Source organism: Papilio polytes, unplaced genomic scaffold (assembly GCF_000836215.1).
Source record: "Papilio polytes unplaced genomic scaffold, Ppol_1.0 DF822067.1, whole genome shotgun sequence".
Lineage (NCBI taxonomy): Eukaryota > Metazoa > Arthropoda > Insecta > Lepidoptera > Papilionidae > Papilio > Papilio polytes.
In genome coordinates, this window is record NW_013527137.1 from 220,918 (window position 1) to 242,948 (window position 22,031).

At 34.2% G+C, this 22,031-nt stretch overlaps 1 protein-coding gene across 1 annotated transcript in view; it reads left to right on the plus strand.

Moving 5' to 3' along the window:
• LOC106106810 (uncharacterized protein K02A2.6-like) overlaps positions 1–22,031 on the plus strand; it is a 44,291-nt gene that overhangs the window by 3,745 nt on the left and 18,515 nt on the right. The window lies entirely within an intron of this gene.

Here is a 22,031-nt window from a genome sequence, read left to right on the forward strand (position 1 = left end):
GGGAGCCGCTGGCGTCGCAGCTACAGCCCGCTCCGGCTTCACCGGGCGGGGAGCAGTCATCCTTCCCTGTAACGCCGGTCAGGGTCCGGCCCATTAGGCAATGTAGGCTTAATAGGCCAAAGTAGATTTGTATAAATTGTATATGTAATTTTAGGGCTAATTTTTAAGAGATTGTATTTATTTGGTGTTTTGAATTATTGTAGATTTATTGCAGAGGAGTGTAATGTAGTAGGTACATGTAAATTATTAGTCTCTAAGTACCGCAGTTTACTGTATATTTAATTCAGTCGAATTACACATCTTGAGCTTACGCACGTCTTTTATTTCGTACACCACAATAAGAATAATGTTTGTATTATATTTTCTCTTGCGTTGTATTATGTACATATATGAGATGTACTCGTGTATGTACGTATTTTTTGATGTTACTTAAATTAAATTCTCTGATAATAAAAAAAATAATATGTTTATTTTATACGCTAATATGCCTGGTAACATAGTAGTAAATGTGATTCGACCTTATTAATTTATTAATAATGTAAATGCGAAAGTTTAGATGGACGGATGTTAGAATTTATACCCTATAATGCTGAAAACATCGCTATGAAATGTGGCAGAGATGTAGAGGATAGTTTGGAAGAGCACATAGGGTACTTACTTTTGATTTTTTTTATTTCAAGCTAATGGAGTCGTGGACAAAAGCTAGAGTAATAAATGTTATATAGTTTATGTGTTTTTATTTAAGGTACCAAATGGTATACCGTGCAAGTGCCAGGTGGTGCATTAAGTAAATTGACAATAACCGTAATGAAGGATCCCTTTTAAAATACCCATTTAGGTTAATGTTGTGATCAGTGTCTGCAACAGAGAGTAAAGTGTAAAAACATTTTACTTTTATTAATATAACTAGTTTTTGCCGACGACACTGGCGTGCAATTAAAAATAATTGAAGCATGTTTGTTGTTTTTTACATTTGTGCCAAATTTTATCACAATCCTTTGAATCGTTCTGGCGATAAGAGTAACAAACATCCATCCATATCTTTACTTATACTTAGACCATAAGTTGCTGCCAACATCAAAGAAGTAAGGTTGCCATGGTTTGTCATAATGTCATGTCATTTTGACATTTACAATTGATAATTTGACACATGTAAACAACAAAATAAAATTTCATAATTTTATGCGGATGAAGTCGCACGGGAACAGCTAGTGATATTAATAAGAGGTAAGTTAAATGGAAAACATTTAGCTTCTGATCGACCCATCATTAATTCATAAGTTTCACTTCAATAAGTTACAAAAAGCTCTTAGACTAATATCGAAATATACTTTCAAAGTAATTTGCCGTATTAAGTATGTCATGAAAAGGGATGAGCCCTTTGAGACAGGTTTATGTTATAAAAAGTTTGGAAACCTCAATTTTTATGGAACAAATACAATATGTTATACAAACAATTTAGAGAATATTTATTCACATGAAATAACTAGCTTTTGCCCGGGAGTCCAATCGTGCAGAATTAAAAAAAAAACCTTGTAAGTTGCCTATCTGTTCTTCCCGACTATGTCTACAACTGTGCTTTATTCATCTAAGTCTGGAGCTTTTCTGGAGATACCTTCTTAGATCCATCGATCTTAACTTTCCCATTTATACTCTCTCTCTCTCTTCTAATCCTATGTCCCCAAAGTAGGGCAGAGGTCCACAGTACGCCGTCAGCTCGCTCTGTCTTGGGCTCTGCGTTGTATCTCGGAGCATAACAGCCCGATTCCATCTATACTATCTCATTTATACGTGTAAGATAATATATTTGCATTATCTGAAGTAGTATTAAATTTTTCTCTACAATTTTGATATTACGAATAGCGAGGACGTAATATAAATAATGTACAAACGTGCTCGACAAATTACTCACAATTTTTTTAGGTTAGTTAAGTCTTCCATTCACGCACTGAGTGGGGACTTTTATAAAACGTTGCTATCATTTCCAGCCGTGTCATATTAATTTAAAACGCATCTATATAATTTTATTCAATTGGATTTTTACTGAATTTTTATACATTACACATATTAAAGTAATAAATGAAATTCTAATTTGTTAAAAGGCCTGAACTATGCGTTTAAAAATTCCTAAGAGCAATGTAATAGTAAACGCAACAATATCTCGTAGTACATATACTTCTTCCTAATTTTGGTTAAAATAAGAAAATTCAAACCACTTTGAATAGTTAATCTAAATCTATACTGTTATAATAAAGCGTAAACACACACTTCTTTGTTGCCTAAGATGTCAGCAATTAGAGCATATTTTTGAATAATTCTTTTTTTAATAAAAAGCCCCATACTTACGCCACGCTTTAGGATATATATTATATTTTCACGCCATTAAACTTAGGGGGTAAATAAGTTGGATAAAAACCCTAATGTGGGAAAGAGACAATAAGTTGATGCCAACATCAAGGTTGCCATGGTTTGACATCATGTCATGTCATTTTGACATTTGCAATTGATCATTTGACACATGTAAACAACAAAATAAATTTCATAATTTTATGCAGATGAAGCCGCACGGGAACAGTATTTTAATACAAATAGGTCTAAGGTCTAGATTAGATTCTGATTAGTTTAACTAAGTATTGTAGTGAAACAACTAAATGGAATTCAATACCTTTGTATAGATTATTTATTATTAATGCTAAAATCCATAAAAGCCTTCCATTATGACGCGACACGCTTGCTTGTTTACATCACGCTAAGCCTAATTAAGCTGTTAAGCTTTTATAAAGCTTCGGTAATTAAAGCTCTAGTCATTATCAACTTTCACCGATAATCCTACAACGCTTTGGAATTTTAAAAAGTTTTCCGTTATTAATTATTATCTTCGATTTCTGCTGCTTTAAGTACCTATTAAATGTTACATTATTACCTATTTTCAACTAGTAGAAACTGATATCGTAACTGATATTTTTAACTGGTAGAGCCCACTTTAACATCTTCGCACGAATGGGCCGGCTCCCTCGGTGTAATACCATGACCACACAGAAGACAGGCGTGAAATGGAAGCAATCCGCGTTTCGTCTGATGAGTGTGGTGCCTGAGGCCTAATTTTAGTCCCTTTCACTTTCCACCCTTTTTTTAAGAGGAAAGGATGGGAAAGAACAATGGATTTGACGGTGGAGGAGACGCATAAGAAGGAGAAATGTCCTCTTTATGTGCGTCTCCTCCGTCAAATAAGGGTAGGCAACGCATCTGCAATTGCGGATGTATATGGGCAGCGGTCGCTTTCCATTTCAGTGGATTCAGGTGGCCGCTTGCTCGTGTGCCACCTTATATTATAAAAAAAAAGTATTATGTACCGGTTAAATATAAATAGTCACTTCAAACAGCCAACTTACTTTCTTAAAATAAAACATAAAAAACGGAAAACTTAAACAGCACTTGTTAAACGAAATCTCAACGAAATCAAAGAAGTTTAAGTCCTAATCAAATTACATTTCGTAATGAAACCCTTTCAGTGCTGAAAAAAGTAAAAAGCCTCACATAGAGCCTCTTGATTAATTAATGGAACCTTAATACCGTTGCGCGCCATCTGGTGCACTTGTGCTGAGTACTTTACGATGGCTTTTTTATTCATGTTTAATGAACGGGCTTTTATATTCATAAATAAAGCGCTATATTCAAAAGTTAAGTCTGCTGTAAATATAACTAAATAAATATTTATTTAACAAATCTTGAAAGGAGTTAACTAAATACATTTTTCTAAACAAATTGTTCAATATAACTAGAGCATTACAATTTAACAGTACATAAATAACGGTGATAGATCTGAACTTTAGTGTAATGTAAAACAACGCCATCTTTTGAGGATTTCAATCAACTTGCGTGTTTCTTTTAGTTTTTAAAGTAACAAATGATGTGAATTCACTTTAGGTACAAGTTTATCACACATAAGATTAGAAAGTATCAACTGATCGTTTCTGCTATAGTTTTAACGCTGCTCGTAGTGCGTGATAGATAGGATATCGTTAATTCGTAGGATCTAACGGTCGAAGTTGGACTGTGAGTGATATGCAATCATTAGCCTGTAGCGAGCGTTAGAGATAAACACCGCAATAAATATGAGGATAAACATTTTACCAACATTAACGGAAATGGTCTGTAGAAAAGTGGGAATTAATAATTTTGCCAACGCTTTACGGATTACTGGGCAACTGACAAACTACATAAATAGAATAAAAGGCTTTAATCTTACTAATATTATAAATGCGAAAGTTTAGATGGATGGATGTTTGTTAGCGTTTGTAGCCGAAACGGCTGAACGGATCTCCATGAAATTTGGCACAGGTTTAGAGCATAGTGTGGAAGAACACATAGGCTACTTTTTATCCCGGGAATAGTTACGGTTCCCGTGGGATTCATTAATTTAGTTTTTTTTAATGTTTACTCGATTATTCTGCATCGGTTCAACATATCTTATTGAAATTTGGCACAGATATAAAACAAAGTCTGGAGTACACATGAGATAAGCTTCATCCCAGAAAAATGTCCGGTTCCCGAGGGATACGTAGCTTTTTGTAATTTATATAGTTCGTATGTTTTCTAATACCACGCGGACGAAGTCGCGGGCAACAGCTCGTTAAGAATAATTTATATAAGTCTCTAGTTATAGAAAGATGAAAAGGGGAAAAGATTTATGTTTCATTTCTTCGTATGTTATTACAAGCATACTAGGTGCTCTACATATGTGTTATTGTTACTAGTTTTTTTTTTTTTTATAATATGGCGGCGAACAAGCAAGCGGCTACCTGAATCTGCTAAAATGGCGAAACGACAGTTGCCCATAAACATTAGGAATTACAGAGGCGTAGCCTACCCTTAATGAACGAAGGATAGATGCACACAAAGAATATTTCCCCTCCTTGGCGACTACCGTCACATCCACTTTTACCTATAAGAAATGAATGGGAAGGGAAATGGACTAAAATTAGGGCTCCGTCACGCATATGATAAATTAATTAACGTTTTTTGTAATTTAGACTTTATTTTATTAATAAATTATTAGGGGTTTTCATAAATTAACCCTGTATCTAATTAAGAAGGGGGATAAATGTATTCTGTGCGTGATTGTCCGTTGAGCGAGCTCCGTAATTTGGCCGCGGTCGAATAAAGCAATTCGTGAGTCTTTTGCGGACGTTTGAAGTAAATTACGACTCGCTGTGGAAGCCGAGCTTAAATTTAAACTTCTAGTTGTTTATTCGTTAGCATTGTTGTTTAATTTTATTGGACAGTTTTAAATGAATTAAAGGAGAAGTTATATTTAAAGTTAATTAATGAAATAAACTATTGTTATCAAATTTGTTAACTAATCACTTCACATCGTTAGTACGTGTGTACATGTTATAGACAAATTGTGATCACTGTTAGTTTATTATCCGACTAGGGATATTATAATGTGATGACTTTGAAACTCATTCTATTTACCTATAGTAAATGGTAGCCTATTTTACTACTTTACTAGCTTTCGACCGCGACTTCGTTCGTTTGAAAATAAAAAATAAACGAAAGTGTGTAGCCCATTTGTTATTCCAGACTGTTCTACATGTATGTCAAATTCTATCGATTTCTGTTTAGCAGTTTAGGCTACAAACTCTAACAAACCCATCTATACTTTCACATTTACGTAGTAAGATTAACAGTAATTTTAATATATATCTTTAGTAAGTAGAACTTGTCCTTTTCGGGGCAACTGTGGCGGCCCAATTAGCGCAGCTTAGCGTAATCCGCACGATACAGGGGGAGTGTAATTAAAGCGCCATGTGAACACAAACATACGGAGCAGGGATTAAGAAAAACGAATTCACAAGACATATGTGTATCATAAATCAGGAGACACTGCATATTTTTTTATATCAAAAATCAAACGAGCAAGTGGCAACTGGAATTCGCCAAAATAGTTAAACTACCGCTGTTAAATGTCCATACCATGCTATCCTTTTACTTCATAGGTATTATAATTTTTTTTTAGATCTCTCTGCCATTCGGAATCATGCTCACTGTAATGTCACGTAACTAAGATATCTTTAGCATTATACTTGTCAGTCATGTCAATGGATTATATCCTTTATCTTCTTAGTAATAAGATTTAAAATACATTTTAAGATGATTTACTTGAAATCACTTAGCACATTAACGGTACATTCCATTAATCCCGGTGTGTTTGTGACGTTTAGCGACCGCCGGTACCTTAGTAAGCTTAATCGGATTTCAATATCGTGAACCCTTGCCTCATTAAATTTAATTAAACGTCCAAGTGGAATCGACCCTTTATACAGTACTAACGTTGGGGTGTTTAGTAAGATCCTCATGTATCATCAACCCTCTTATTGTATACTAGTTGATGCTCGCGACTTCGTCTGTGTGAAATTAAAAAATAGAATAAACACGAATACAGCCTATGTTACTTATTGACAACATAACTTTTTGATAGTGCAAGAATTTCAAATCGTTTGAAATGAGTTTTTAAGTTATTTCAATACATACAAAAATCCAAAAATACGAACCCCTTTGTAATATTAAAATACAGATGTAAAGGTATCGAAATATACAATTATATGCTTGAATAAAAAGTAGAGATAACGAAATGTGATTTTCGTTCTCAGACTTCGTAAGTTGTGTGGTTGTTGGTACCCCAAGGTAAGGAAAAAGTTACATCAAGTTATACTTATAGCAACATAAACATAATCGAAGTAATGAACATGAAATTTTGAACTACAAACGATACTCGAATACTCCTGATTTTCTTAAAATAAGATGCATTTTGTAAATTAAAAGCGACTGCATAAATATTAAATTATGATAATCGCATAAGATAAATACATTATCAGGGAACTTGAAGTTGGCAACTTTAAAGTAACTTAAAGATCTTTAAAACATGAAAGCTCTTTATAACTTCAACTCTTAGTAGATTATAGAAAAGTTTTGAATGTTCTTGACATGAAACTGCTTTGTACACCGTTACTAAATATTTAAAATTTTCACAATTTACTACATAACATTTCTATATCTACAACAACATCTTCGCACTGCAGGGCCGGCTCGCCCGGTGCATTACCACGACCACACAGAAAACAGGCGTGAAGTGGAAGCAATTCCGCGTTCGTCTGACGAGTGTGGTGCCGGAGGCCTAATTTTAGTACCTTTCCCTTTCCACCTTTTTCGTAAGAGGAAAGGATGGAAAGGAAAAGTGGATTTGACGGTGGAGGAGCCGCATAGCAAGGGGAAATGTCCTCTTTATGTGCGTCTCCTCCTCCGTCGATGGTTCATCTGGCATTTGAAATTGCGGATGTTTATGGGCAACGGCCGCTCTCCATTTCGGTGGATTTACGTGGCCGCTTGCTCGTTTGCCACATTATATTATTAAAAAAAACAGAAATTTGACATAAAAAGTGTTTAGACGATCTTCTGTTAGTGGAGACATTGTTATAAACTGTATTATTTTTAAAACTTAGATACTAATATTTCACCTTTATGAAAAACGAAATAATTTACGATGTGCCAACTAAATCCTTCGAATTAAAAAAAAAATGGTTAGCTTCAAATAACCGCGCATTTACATTGTTAGTCTTACTAATCTTACTAATATTATAAATGACAAAGTTTAGATGGATGGATCGATGTTTGTTAGAGTTTGTAGCCTAAACGGCTGAACGGATTTTGATGAAATTTGGCAAAGATGTAGTGGATAGTCTGAAAGAACACATAGGCTACTTGTATTTGTTTTTTTTAATACTGCGCTGACGGAGTCCCGGGCGAAAGCTAGTACAGTATAAAAATGGCGACTTCATTTAATTCAAGAATAAGAGGTATTATATTTCGTACCAGTTTATGACAGTGAAATCCTTCCGTATAAAGGGAACAAATGCTTACATGTAATGTTGCTGTGCTTCGCGCGGTCGTATATAGCCGTTTATGAGGTAAAGCGTAAGTTGAACGGGTTTTTACGAGCTGAGTATTACATGCTTACTTCAACATAAAACGTGCTGCTTGAATAAACATGTAGCTCTGTTAAAGCTGACACTGTTATGAGAAATTTGTAATTGTTTTGTCACTTTTTGATGAAATAATTTGGAACTTAAACAATTAGATTTATTTAAAAGTAAGTGTGGAAGCGTACACCGGTAGAGGTAGACCTAGAAAAAGATGGATTGCGTAAAAGGTAACATGATGAAGAAGGGAGTGATGACTGAGATGACTGATGATAGAGTTAGTTGGAATACGAAAACCCTGTGCACCAACCCTACAGGAGTAGGATAAGGTAGGGAAGATGATGTTGTGGAAACAGCAAAAATTGTGAAGACTGTTTTCTGAATTGAAGCGGAGATATAGATAGAGGGATCATTCCAATCTCATACTTCTCTTCCTTAAGTCCGTTTTTATAATAAAAATATATTAATAGTTGATCCCAATCTTAAAGTACGTCAGTAGTGGAAATATCGTAGCAATGTTGATCGATCCAATCAACAAGAACGGTTATGTTCTAACTCGGTAAAAGGATTGTCGTGTTCGTCTTTTGTTTTATTGCCTGCAATCATGAGGCATATGTAGGGTTGTTCGTACTACCATTTTCTATTCTCCATTACTCTAAGATATTGTTACATGTATATGACATATTTTTAGTAAGCATTGATGTTTGCTGAGGAAAATTTTCTTAGAGAGAAAATTTACTTTTGTTTAAAAACTTGCTTTGTATGATTTAGAGCTAATTTAAAATGGACCAATTATTCGAGGTAATCAATTTAAGTAATCTGTTATTTAATTTTAAGAACAAATAGTTAAAATTAAGTCCCATAAAATGTAATCAATCACAATAAGTCAATTATGTCTAAAGTTCTAATAATTAAAAATCTTAAACACTGAATTTTATTTCTTACAATATTAATTCAAATGCTACGCTGTTATCAGTTTATAGCTGACGCTAAACTAAGCGCGCTATAAGCAGCTCGTAAACGCTCGAGTAAGCGTTCGCATTTGCAAATCACATATAAACAAAACATCTACTTTTTGATAATTAGACCTAAAATCTAGATAATCTATCATACTTTATACTAATATTTTAAATACGAAATTATGGACAGATGGACGTTTGTTACTACATTCAGTTAAAATCAATAAAACAGACCTCGATAACATTTGGCACATGAACATGGACTGGAAGAACACATAGGCTACTTCAAAGTTTTGTTTTTAATTGCATACTAGTCTTTTCATATAAAAGAACCAGCTGTTCCGATGCGACTTCATCCGCATGAAATTATAAAAACTTCATTTTATTGTTCACATTTGTCAAATCATCAATACCGAATGTCAAAATGACATGACTGACAAACCTTGACAATCTTACTTTCTTGATATTGGCAGCAACTTATGGTCTCTTTCCCACATTAGGGTTTTTATCCAAAATATTTATACGTTAAGTTTAATGGCGTGAAAATGTAGAACCTAAAGCGTGACGTAAGTATAGGGCTTTTTATTAAAAAAGGATTTATTTATGCAAAAATATGCTGTAATTGCTTGACATCTTAGGCAACACAGAAGTGTGTGTTTACGCTTTATTCTAATAGTATAGAAGTATAGATAAACTGACTTACTATCTCACCAAAACTATTGTACCCAGAGACTTAGTCATTGAATAGATCTTTCTTTTACAACATACGGCTATTAAAGGATTTTAGGAAATTTATCCCCTAAAGGTTAACATAACTGAAGTACGCTTGTCGCTCCAGCAGTAAGCCTCGCTTAACATACGTGTCGTAAACGGCTGAAGTACGCTGTGTACGAAACATTCGATACCTAAGCCTTCATACTCCGGTCTTTATATTCATAGCCTTCAGTACCTATTACTACTAGTATGCTTTACATATCAGTACTTTAAGTAAACGATTTTCACAAAAAAATATGTCACCATCTCTCTCTACTGTACTAACTAAAACATATGTTCTTTGAGTGTTTCGACAGTGGAAACTCACCTTAAAATATCTTTATTGCCATCCAAGAATACACACAGAGTTGTACAAAATAAAAAACATACATGAAAAAATTGTAACAGATGGCAAAAGGGGGAGGCTCAGCTTAACCGATAGCTGGATTTCAGCCACCCCCCCTTCCCAAGATGTAAAAGGGAGCGTAGATAGTCCCCACCTTAATTATGTTTTACACAAAAACAGTGTTAAACTGTACACGTAAGGAAAACAAAGCATCGAATTAATATTGAACGGTCGCATTTGCACAGGGACGTACTCAGGACGTATTTAGGACGCCGTTAACGAGCGGAGCCGGATGTTTTGCGAGTTTTACGAGCTGCCGGAATTACGAGCGTAGTTTAGTGCAAACGATAAACTGATTAACCGCAATGTTTTGTATTGAACGTAAGGTTTTGCAAGATTAAACCTTTGTTGTTTTAATGACATTAGACTTTTAAGAAAAAACCTATTTATATGGCAAACATTCACGTTTACTTTAAACATTGCACTTAGTTTTTCCGACTATTTTAATGTAAGCCTTATAGTAATTAGTTTATCGTAATATCTTACAATCGTATTCAATATTATAATTGCGAAAGTTCAGATGGATGTTTGTTAGAGAGCCTAAACGGCTAAACGGATTTCGGTGAAACTTGGTATAGATGTAGAGAATGTGGAATAAAACAAAGGCTATACTCTCTTTTGTTTTTTTATAATTCCACGCGGACGAAAGCTCGCGGGAGTCAGCTAGTAGTTTAATAAATAATCTATACTATTAAAATGAAGCGTAAACACACACTTCTTTGTTGCCTAAGATGTCAGCAATTACAGCAAGTTTTTTAATATTTTTTTTAATAAAAAGCCACACTTACGTCACGCTTTAGGCTATATATTTTCACGCTATTAAACTTAGGGTTAAATATTTTGGATAAAAACCTTAATGTAGAAAGAGACCATAAGTTGTTGCCAACATCAAGGAAGGAAGATTACCAAGGTTTGTCATATCATGTCACTATTACATTTGTTATTGATAATTTGACAAATGTAAACAATGTAATGAAAGTTTCATGCGGATGAAGCCGCAGAGGAACAGATGTTAAATATGTAACTAGTGACTTATTGCATTGAAGACTTAGATTCGCACTCACGCTTCTGACCCAGAGTCGTGGACAGATATGAGACATTTTCTCGACACTCATATTGCCGAATAATGATTTAAATTATAACTCAACATGCTGTAGTGCATGGCCACACTGTTGTCTACTGTCATGGCGTCATGCCAGCAGGGCAGTCATATTAGAGCCACGCGCGGGAGATGTCACAAGTATACAGTACACACCAATCTTGATACCTACTACAACCGCTAACCTAAAAAGTATACTTTAATCTTTATAAATTACTATGTTATGTACATTTGTATATTCCATTTAAACTCACCGCACCGGATGAGAAATAAAAGCAACGCGGTAGTTAAACATGCTAAAACGGAAAGGTTCGTTGGAAGCAGTAAATTTTAATTAAAAACGTTGTAGGGAATAAAACAAGTGAGGCAAGTATTTAACCTTTTCTAATGAATTTAGTAATTAATTATCTAACAAATTAATTATAATTTCATCATTAGAATATTACTAAATTACGTATTTATTGAGAAAACTTAGACGCTGTCTGAAATTTGTTTTATCCATTCACTGATTTCATTTGTTTATTCATAAAAAAAAAACAAATAGCGAAGACCACTATAAAAGTTATAACGGGAAGTATTCCTGTAATGAACCACTTATAAATTATCTTAACTCGTAAACTCATAGAATAACAAAGCAAATAAACAACAACTAGAAGTTTAAATTTAAGCTCGGCTTTCACAGCGAGTCGTAATTTACTTCAAACGTCCGCAAAAGACTCACGAATTGCTCTATTCGACCGCGCTTTTACGTCCCGCATTCAAGCGACAATCACGAGCCAAATCTATTAATCTTTGCTTTTATTGTAATAAAAATAATTCGACTATAATTAACCCATTCCTCTAATGAGTAATGATGAGTGATAGGTCGGTAATACACATGCCAGTAGCTAGACTTGCATTCAATCTACTGTCACGTGCTATCTCCAAGTGTAAACATTCACCGGTAAGTCAATACCTGGTAAACAAGTAGCAGGGTATCTGATTTCATGTAAGTTGACGCGATCTTGTACGATTTCGTGAACTATTGCCTTGTGTATATGCCAGTAAAGTGTTTACTAGTAGCTGTCATGTAATTGCTAGCATGCCAGCTACAGACTCCATTTTTGACGTCATCAAATAAAAACAAAAGATTTATTATTTTCAAAATTTCTAGAAAATTCTGCGAGATTTTAACTATTATAGTTTGTACAAACAGTGATTTTTAGTAACAAACATATACAGAAACATTCTTATCTGTATTTTGAAAACCTGCAAAATAAAGTAAAAGTTAGTCTACTAATTGAAAGGAAAAAAATTGCATGCAACCTCATATCGAAAAGAATCAAAGATATGTGTAAAAGATAAAATGGTAATCCATAGATGTATTGGTTAATCGGTAAATGTTTATCCTCATATTTATTGCGGTGTTTATCTCTAACGCTCGCTACAGGCTAATGATTGCATATCACTCACAGTCCAACTTCCACCGTTAGATCCTACGAATTAACGATACGATATTTGTCATGCAGTATTTAAGATCAGATATCGACTACTACTTTACTAACATTATTAATACGAAAGTTTAGATGGATTCTTGTTAGCATTTGCAGCCTAAAAGCTGAACGGATCTCGACGAAATTTGGCATAGACGTAAATGATAGTCTGAAAGAACATATAGGCTACTCACTTTTATTTTTTAAAGCCACCCGGACGGAGTCTCGGGCGTAAGTAGGGCGTAAGGGCTAGTATTATTAAAGCGAAAATTTAAATGGATCGTTGTTTGTTAGCAATTGTAGCCGTAACTGCTGGACCGATCCCTGATAGTCCTCCGATTACTTACTTTTTTAGTTCCACGCGAAGTCATCGGCGAAAGGTAGTATATTTTAGGAACTAACTATTCATTAATTAGACTCATAATGTTAACATTGTGTCGAAATCAATGGTTTTCACGTTTTATTGTAACAATTACAAGCATGCCATCTGTCCATTAAAAATAAATCATGAAAGGATTATGTATTTATAATGATTCAAATAATGTTACCCTTAGTTACTCTATTTCGACTACAGAAACATTGTGTTGCAACCTATAATTTATTTCAAAGTAAGTAGAATAAAGAACTTAGATTACACAGTAAATACCTAAATATAACTAAAATCTATCTAATAAAATGCTAGTTTTTTTAAATAAACTATGAACTTATTGACAAAACACTAGAACATCATACTTCATACTAATATTATAAATGCGAAAGTCTAAACGGCTGAACAGATTACGATGAAATTTGGTACAGATGTAGACGATAGTCTGGAAGAACACATAGGCTACTCCCTTTTGTATTTTTATTTTCAATTCGGAATTCCGGAATCAGGAATTTCGGATTCGGAATCGGATTCAGAAAAATACGGTAAATACTTAAAATTCTTGTTTTTACAGTCTTGTCAATATTATTTTTACGTATAAAGGTATATCCATAATTTCCTTTCCTTATTTTAGTATTTTGTTATGATAACAATGAATCAATTTTATAGGAAATAGCGATGAAAAAGTTATTGATGAGCCCGTGTACCGGTCAGCGTGTAATTTGTTACCTTAATAAATGTTGAAATATTTCACCATATGCCCCAGTTTTGTTGTACAAATATTAAATACAAACACAACATATGGATTTATCCGTGTTTATTTTTAAAATCGCAGCCACACAAGTTGTGATTTTTTCATGGCTGAGTTTTAAAATTAGAGTTTTAAAATTTTAAATGCAAAAAGTTACGAAATAATACAGGGTCGCATTGAGATGTGCCAAAAAAACCTTTAGTAATAAGATTCAGGCAGATTGTGTAAACGTTCGAAAACTTTTTAAAATGCGTTTTGAACTACGTTACTACGGTAATCATTAATGAGTCAATACAAATCCAACAAACCCTGTTATAAACTGCCAGTTACAAACACTTTCATCTTTGTAACCGTTTTAAAAAGAAATTTAATTTAATATCGCACTGAAGTTTCCGAAAGCGGTGCAGATTTTAAATCTATTATACGGTCTCCGTTACTTACGAGCGTGATAAATCAGTCGCTCACCTTGTTCTAAAGAATTGCGACGGAGATTATTGATGGGGCATACCGTCCACCTAGAAATGGTAAATCACCAACTATCAATACTAAAAAGGACTTTAACCCACTTTAATACTCACCACTCTATCTCTATTTTTCAAATCACTTTCCTACAATTACCTTTACATGCTCAAACTGAAAATTCCTTTAAAAAACACCTGTCAAATTGTAATCGGCACTTAATCTGTTATAGTTTTCTGTACATAACTCTATTTAATTGTTTTTTAACTGAATAATGCTAGGTTTCTGAGGTTTCTATTTATTTTATCATTATCTAGTGATTCATACTATTCAATGGAGTAAAACTCAAGTTACGTAGCTCGGAACCTTATTTTATGAATTTATCGAGCCGTAAACATTATCTAAAGATTAAAAGTAGCTCGAAAACCGGCTATAAGTCTTAATAATATAAATTCTAAAGATTAGATGGATGGAAGTTTGTTGCTAAAGCAATTTTCGTCTTTAAACCAGGAGCTTAGTGAACAGTTGTAGAGTCCGCTGTAACATCTTCGCACGAATGGGCCGGCTCGCCCGATGTAATACCACGACCACACAGAAAACAGGCGTGAAGTGGAATCAATTCCACGTTTCGTCCGATGAATGCGGTACGGTGGTATCCACCCTTTTCTTAAGAGGAAAGGATGGGAAGAAGAAGTGGATTTGACGGTGGAGAAGACGCATAGTAAGAGAAAATGTCCTCTTTATGTGCGTCTCCTCCTCCATCAATTAAGGATAGGCAACGCACTTGCAATTGTGGATGTTTATGGGCAGCGGTCGCTTTCCATTTCAGTGGATTCAGGTGGCCGCTTGCTTGTTTGTCACCTTCTATAATAAAAAAAAAGATTCGCGAGAAGTGTCGTCATTATGTTTTAAAATATGTTGGTATGTAAAACAAATTTAACATTCAATATACAAGCTGCATACAACATTTATGTAACGACCAATAACCGTGAAGCACGCGTTGATAATGCCGACATAAAACTGTAACCGAATACACCCATACACAATCGTTGACACAAGCTTATGTTAACTATCACAAAATACAACGAAGCTTACAGAAAATAGTGTGAAATAATAAAAATACAAATGTTATAAAATTCGCTTTACCGGTTCACCTTCACCGGAATTTAAAAAAAAACTATGAGTTTCCTTAAGCCGTTTCTGAGATATGTATCCATCCAAACTTTCACATTTATAATATTGATATGAAGTACTGAGAGACGTCCATTTCTTAGCTTTGTATCGATAAAAAAAAAAACTTAATAAAACTTTAATGTAGAAAAATATTGCATTTTATTTCACACATGACTGACAAACAAATGTTGACGAATGTTGTCATTATCAACTTGCCCTTATCTCTTATGGAGGGTCGGCACAGTATGTATTGCTCTTCCATACCTCTCCATCAGCCATCATATCTGAATCCACTCGTCCTAAGCATATCCTCTTTCACACAATCCATCCATACTTTCTCGGTTTTCCTCTTCGTTTGTAGCCATCCACATTCATTCTTAACACTTTCTGGTTTATGTCCCCATCGCCTTGTCGCATAATATGTCCATACCACGCTAACCTTTTGCTTCTCAATTTCTCCACCACTGGCGCTACTTGTTGACGAATGTTGTAAAAAAATAAATAACAAAAATTTTATGTCACACGCAAAATATCATAAAATAGTGTATCCAGTTTTGGTACGAATATCCAGGTGGATATCCGAAGCGTAGGATTGGATACTCAATTTTATATCCACCCGTTTATTTGCACGTTTACGATCCAATGCGAATATTTAACTGGTTTTTACGATATACAGGTATTACAAAGATCGACGGTACAAGCGTAAACGGCTTCATGGCTATGAAATTCTTTTAATATATCACTAGCTTTCTCCCGTGAGTCCATCCGCGTGGAATTAACAACAAAAGCAAGTAGCCTATGTGTTCTTACAAACTACGTTCTACGTCTGCCAAATTTCATTAAGTTCCGTTCAGCAGTTTAGGGTATAAACTCTAACAAACATCCATCCATCTAAACTTTCGCATTTAAGATATTAGTAAGTTGAAACAGCAAAAATAACTGGTTGTTAACTGTGCGGTACAACCTAGGAGGAAGAATTTTAATCGAACATCTCACTCGTTAAAATCAGTTTAGTCCACGCTTGGACGCTATAATGCAAATACATACATACAAACCCATGTAATAGAAACTTATAAAACCAAATAAAATCACACACTTAACAGTTAGGGGAAAACATCATAGAAAAGAAATAATCTAAAATATTTTTTATAGGTAAGAGTGTAACAAAATCATGTCTACATTATGACATTACGTTATTTTCTTCTATTCATAAATGCCTCGCTCTTGCTCTTAGCGATATTAATATTTAACCACAGACCGCCTTCGTCTTAGAAAGTCACTACTTATTCAATAAAGTAGAAAAGTAAAGCATATGTAATTTAAATCAAATACTAGGAACATCGGAATACATTCAGAACTGTTCAGTTAAGAAAATTACACTCATGTTCTGAGTGTCCACTAAACGTCTCTAAGTAAGATAAGCCTTTAATGAATTTATATTATACTAGTGACCCAACCCGGCTTCACACGGCTCCAGTGTTAAAAAAGGTGTTTATTTACAAACATTAGAAACCTTCAAAATTATTGGTATTACTCTACTATATAAAACATGTATAATACATATAATAGAGCATCGGTGGCTCAGTGGTTTAAACACTTGACTTGTAATCTACAGGTCTTGGGTTCGAATCCCGCCATGTAACAATGTGATTTTCGATTTTTCGAATTTTCATATGTACATAATTTCCCCGACGTTCTTACGGTGAAGGAAAACATCGTGATGCAACCTGCACATATCGGCGAAGAAATTCAAAGATATGTGTGAAGTCAACCAACCCGCAATTGGCCAGCGTGGTTGACTATGGCCTAGTCACCCTTACTTAGGGTAGGCTCCGAGCCCCTCGGTGGGGACGTATAGTGAGCTGGTGATGAGGATGATGATGATGATGATAATACATGTGAATTTATTTGAATCACTACATCTATTAAAAAAAAAACATCAAAATCCGTTGCGTTTTAAAGATCGAAGTATGATGGGAAAGACAGATAACGGGAAGCCACTTTTTTTTACATGTATGGATGATGTCAATAAATCATCTATACTATTATAATAAAGAGTAAACACACACTCCTTTGTTGCCTAAGATGTCAGCGATTACAGCATGTTTTTGAATAATTCTTCCTTTAGTAAAAAGCCCTACACTTACGTCACGCTTTAGGCTATATATTTTCACGCTATTAAACTTAGGGGATAAATGTTTTGGATAAAAACCCTAATGTGGGAAAGAGACCATAAGTTACTGCCAACATCAAGAAAGCAAGATTGCCAAGTTTGGTCATGTCATGACATTTGCAATTGACAATTTGACACATGTAATCAATAAAATAATGTTATGCTGCAATCGCACGGGAACAGCTAGTAATAACATAAAATACAAAACATCAGTAGTAATTCCTTAACATTGTATATTTAATACTGGTCTAATTAAGTCGATCGTTGCAGTCATATCAGTCAATGAAAAGAAGAGATTTGAAGATGTCGAGCGCTAATGAAGTCCCAATGTAAAGGTAAAAACACGTGGAATGAAGAAGAACATTTCTCAAGAAGGCAAATTGTCTTTAATCTAGGATTCCTAGAAATCCCTGTTTCTCAAAATATGCAGAGGAAATTAAATTTCGAAACTTACTAAACAACAAATTATCTCAAACTAAGTAATTAACGTAATTATGGAAACTTCCAGAAAATGTTTCCACTGAAATTAAAAAAGATTACAGACTTGTCTCACCAAATTGTAAATTGTCTGATAACAATAGAATATGTAATGAAAATATCGGATTTTACCTTATCTGACAGTAACGTCATCTATAAGCTATCTGAGCCTCTATCAGCCACTAATGGGACATGCCCAGATATCGGAATATTTATCTAACCAATATCTTACTTCTTACTAATATTATGAATGCGAATATTTAGATGGACGGATGGATGTTTGTTTGTAGCTTAAACTTCTGAACGGATCTTAATTTAATTTGGATAGAACACATAGGCTATTTATTTTTGTTATTTTTAATGCCACACGTACAGTCACGGGCGAAAGCAAGTATTTTATAAGGCAATTCTTGTGTGTATTGCGACTTATTTGATATAAATATAATTTTCAAGTTGTTAGAATAACTATTTCATTTTTCCAATAAAACAAAACCCAATTATATTTATTGTACGAACTAATGTTAGTTGTAAATATTGGAGAATTTCATTGTCTATTACAATAGTAAGGTTATAAAATCCTAACTATTTGTTCGCAATCAAACTTGTTTTAAACGAGATTGAATATCAAAGCTTCTATGTTACATAGTTTATTTCGAACAATAGTTATTGTTTGTTAATAGTTAGAACAAATACATATTTAACCTACGTAATTTATCACTGAACAAAAATTATTCATTAATATTAGCTGTTGCCCGCGACTTCGTCCACGCAATATTAAGATAAAAAAGTAGCCTATAATATGCCCGTCTGCGTCAGCTACTCTTCAAGCGAAACACCGATCAAAATTGGCCCAGCCGTTTCGGAGATTGCCCGAAACAAACGTGGCTTGCGGACAAACAGACAGATAAACAGATAAAAAAAAATTAATGCGATTTTCGTTACCAGCAACGCCAATACATCATTGTGTTACCGAATTTTTCTTTTGATATTGCAAACAGACATTCCAATTTTATCATATGTACGAGTATAGATAACCTAAAATGTACATGATTGTTGACATTTTACCAAATTCATCTCATTTTTGAATTTACCTATCACAAATATACACATTTTTCCTTCATATAACATTACTAGATGTCGATGAAATGCGGTATTCACGCAATTGAACGCTTTCACAATTTAAAAGAGCCTGTTCTCAAGTGAAGAAATGAGGTCAACAAGTAAGGGGAGACGGGAGCTGTATTCATCTGCGTGCGGTCGACCGACATTACATTTGAAGACGCACAACTAATTATTCATGAGCGCGGTCGCGACATGAAACGCTGGAAATTATCAACAGACGATGAGTTTGCACTGTTGTTACACATGTATAACAACACTAGCTGTTCTCGTACGGCTTCATCCTCATGAAATTATATATTATTGTTTGGGTACATTTGTCAAATTATCAACAGCAAATGTCAAAATGACGTGACATGCCAAACCTCGGTAAACTTTATCCCTTGTTGTTGGAAAAAACTTATGGTATCTTTCCCATATTAGGGTTTTTATCCAAAATATTTACCCCCTAAGTTTAATGGCGTTAAAATATATAGTTTAAGGCGTGTCGCAAGTGAAGGGCTTTTTATTAAAGAAAGAATTATTCAAAAATATGCTACGATCACTGACATCCTACGCCACAAATTAGTGTGTGTTTATGCTTTATTATATTAGTATAGAAGTATAGATTACCAATTCTCTCAATAGCTATATAGTTGGATTTCACTTCAACATTTATAGACGCACACCTAAACAATCGAACATCTGTTGTGCGATTGTCGATTGTTTCGCAGCCAATGCAACTGTTTATTTGCCCAACTAAAAATCGAGTAATGACCTCCATATAACCTTATAGAAATAAAAGCGAGACGAAACAGTTGTGCGATAGTTTAGTTAGTTGTGTGCACTCTTATCATAGAACTTTTCAGTCCAAGTGTGACAAGCTGTAATCATGACTTACCAAACAGTGTGTTCTTTGTATACTCTAGTGATATGTTTTAAAATATCAAGCCCTAGTAAGTTGTATATCATTATTTTTAACGTATACTGCAAGCGTTACATATTTTATTATCATTATCGATAGCAATGATACATTAACGCGCCGGAATATGACATGTTCAATAAACTGCCTTCAAAATTTTAAAAGATAATTACACTCCATTTTATGGACCGATATCTAAGTGCCAATAGCCTAATGGTTAAGGGTACGGGTTTCCGATCGTGTGGTCGAGGGTTCGAATCCCATCATCCGACTTATCGTGAACTATATTCTAACTAGCATAGAGCTTAGTTGGAAAGTAAATTAATATGAAGTAAATTAATATTTAAAAAAATAAAGATGTCAATAATAAATGTTATAAAAAGCCTAAAGTAGATTATTCTAATACACTTAGTTGGCTAATATTATAAAAATAATACTGGTACTTATAAAAAAATACCTTTAAATCTAAAAAAAAAGTCATAGCTACGTAGTTAATACATCAATAAAACCAATTCATATATGTAATAAAAATGACATTTGTTACATAAAAGGCGTGACACGACATGACAAAGGACCAACGAGGAGGAAAACTTAATTTTGTCGGTGCTTAACTTGTCAGACCCAATTAGAACTGGCCGACCTCTGAATGATACTGTCTGACACACGGACAATCTAATTAACTAATGATGTAAGTATTAAAGTGAGGTTGAGAGATAAACAGACCTTAAGAATGACAATTAAAAAAAATAGAACACAGAAATCAGGAAGACGAATCATTTATTCAATGATTTATGTAGAAAAATAAAGTGTTAAAAGCTGAAGCGAAAACACTTTAACGAGCATTAATTTTGACAATTCGTCATATTACGTTTTTTTTTTATAATATAAGGTGGCAAACGAGCAAGCGGCCTGAATCCACCTAAATGGAAAGCAACCGCTGCCTATAAACATCCGCAATTGCAGATGTGTTGCCTACCCTTAATTTACAGAGGAGGAGACGAACATAAAGAGGACTTTTCCTCTTTCTACGCGTCTCCTCCACCGTTAAAACCACTTTTTCTTCCCATCCTTTCTTTTTAAGAAAAGAGTGGAAAGGGTAAGGCACTAAAATTCGGCCTCTGGCACCACACTCTTCAGACGAAACGCGGAATTGCTTCCACTTCACGCCTGTTTTCTGTGTGGTCGTGGTATTGCACCGGGCGAGCCGGCCCATTCGTGCGAAGATGTTAAAGCGGGCTCTACCACTGTTAAATGTTTAAATCAAATTTATTTAATTCAAAAATTAGAAGGGATCAGTGTTCTTATTGCGATAAAGTCACAATTTCGCTTTCAATAACTCTCAAGCAAATTAAAATTCACAGTATTTTTTTAAGCATTTTATTAACATATTTAACATCGTTTAAATGGAAACAATGCAAATCAAACACCTGTAAGTTATCTTCCGCTTTGCTTACAACTTCAACACGGTAGCTTTTAAACTCTGAACGCGTGAAGAGTAAAATTTTATTCATCCCACGAACACCCATTATTCTCTGACAATGACTGCCAATTCTTAAAACCATACGGCAAGCTGTCCTATATCACATAACATACAAAGCAAATAGTTACCTTACTCCATTGTAATAAGGTTGAAAATCAATAAATTCCATTATAAGCGGTACGGTATTCTAGATAAGTGCTTTGACAGCGTCACGTGAAAATTACGGTATTTCGTGTGTAAGTGAAATTTTATTGGGGACCTCTACATTTTTAGATTCCCTTGTACGTTCTGAACGGTCAAATAGCCTTCTTAAGCGTAATAGGAGAAGATAACATTGAAGTTTATTTTTTATTGAATTATCCCATCTTACTGATACTATAAATGTGAAAGTTTAGATGGATGGATGTTTGTTAGAGTTTGTAGCCTAAACGGCGGAACGGATCTCGATTAAATTTGCCAT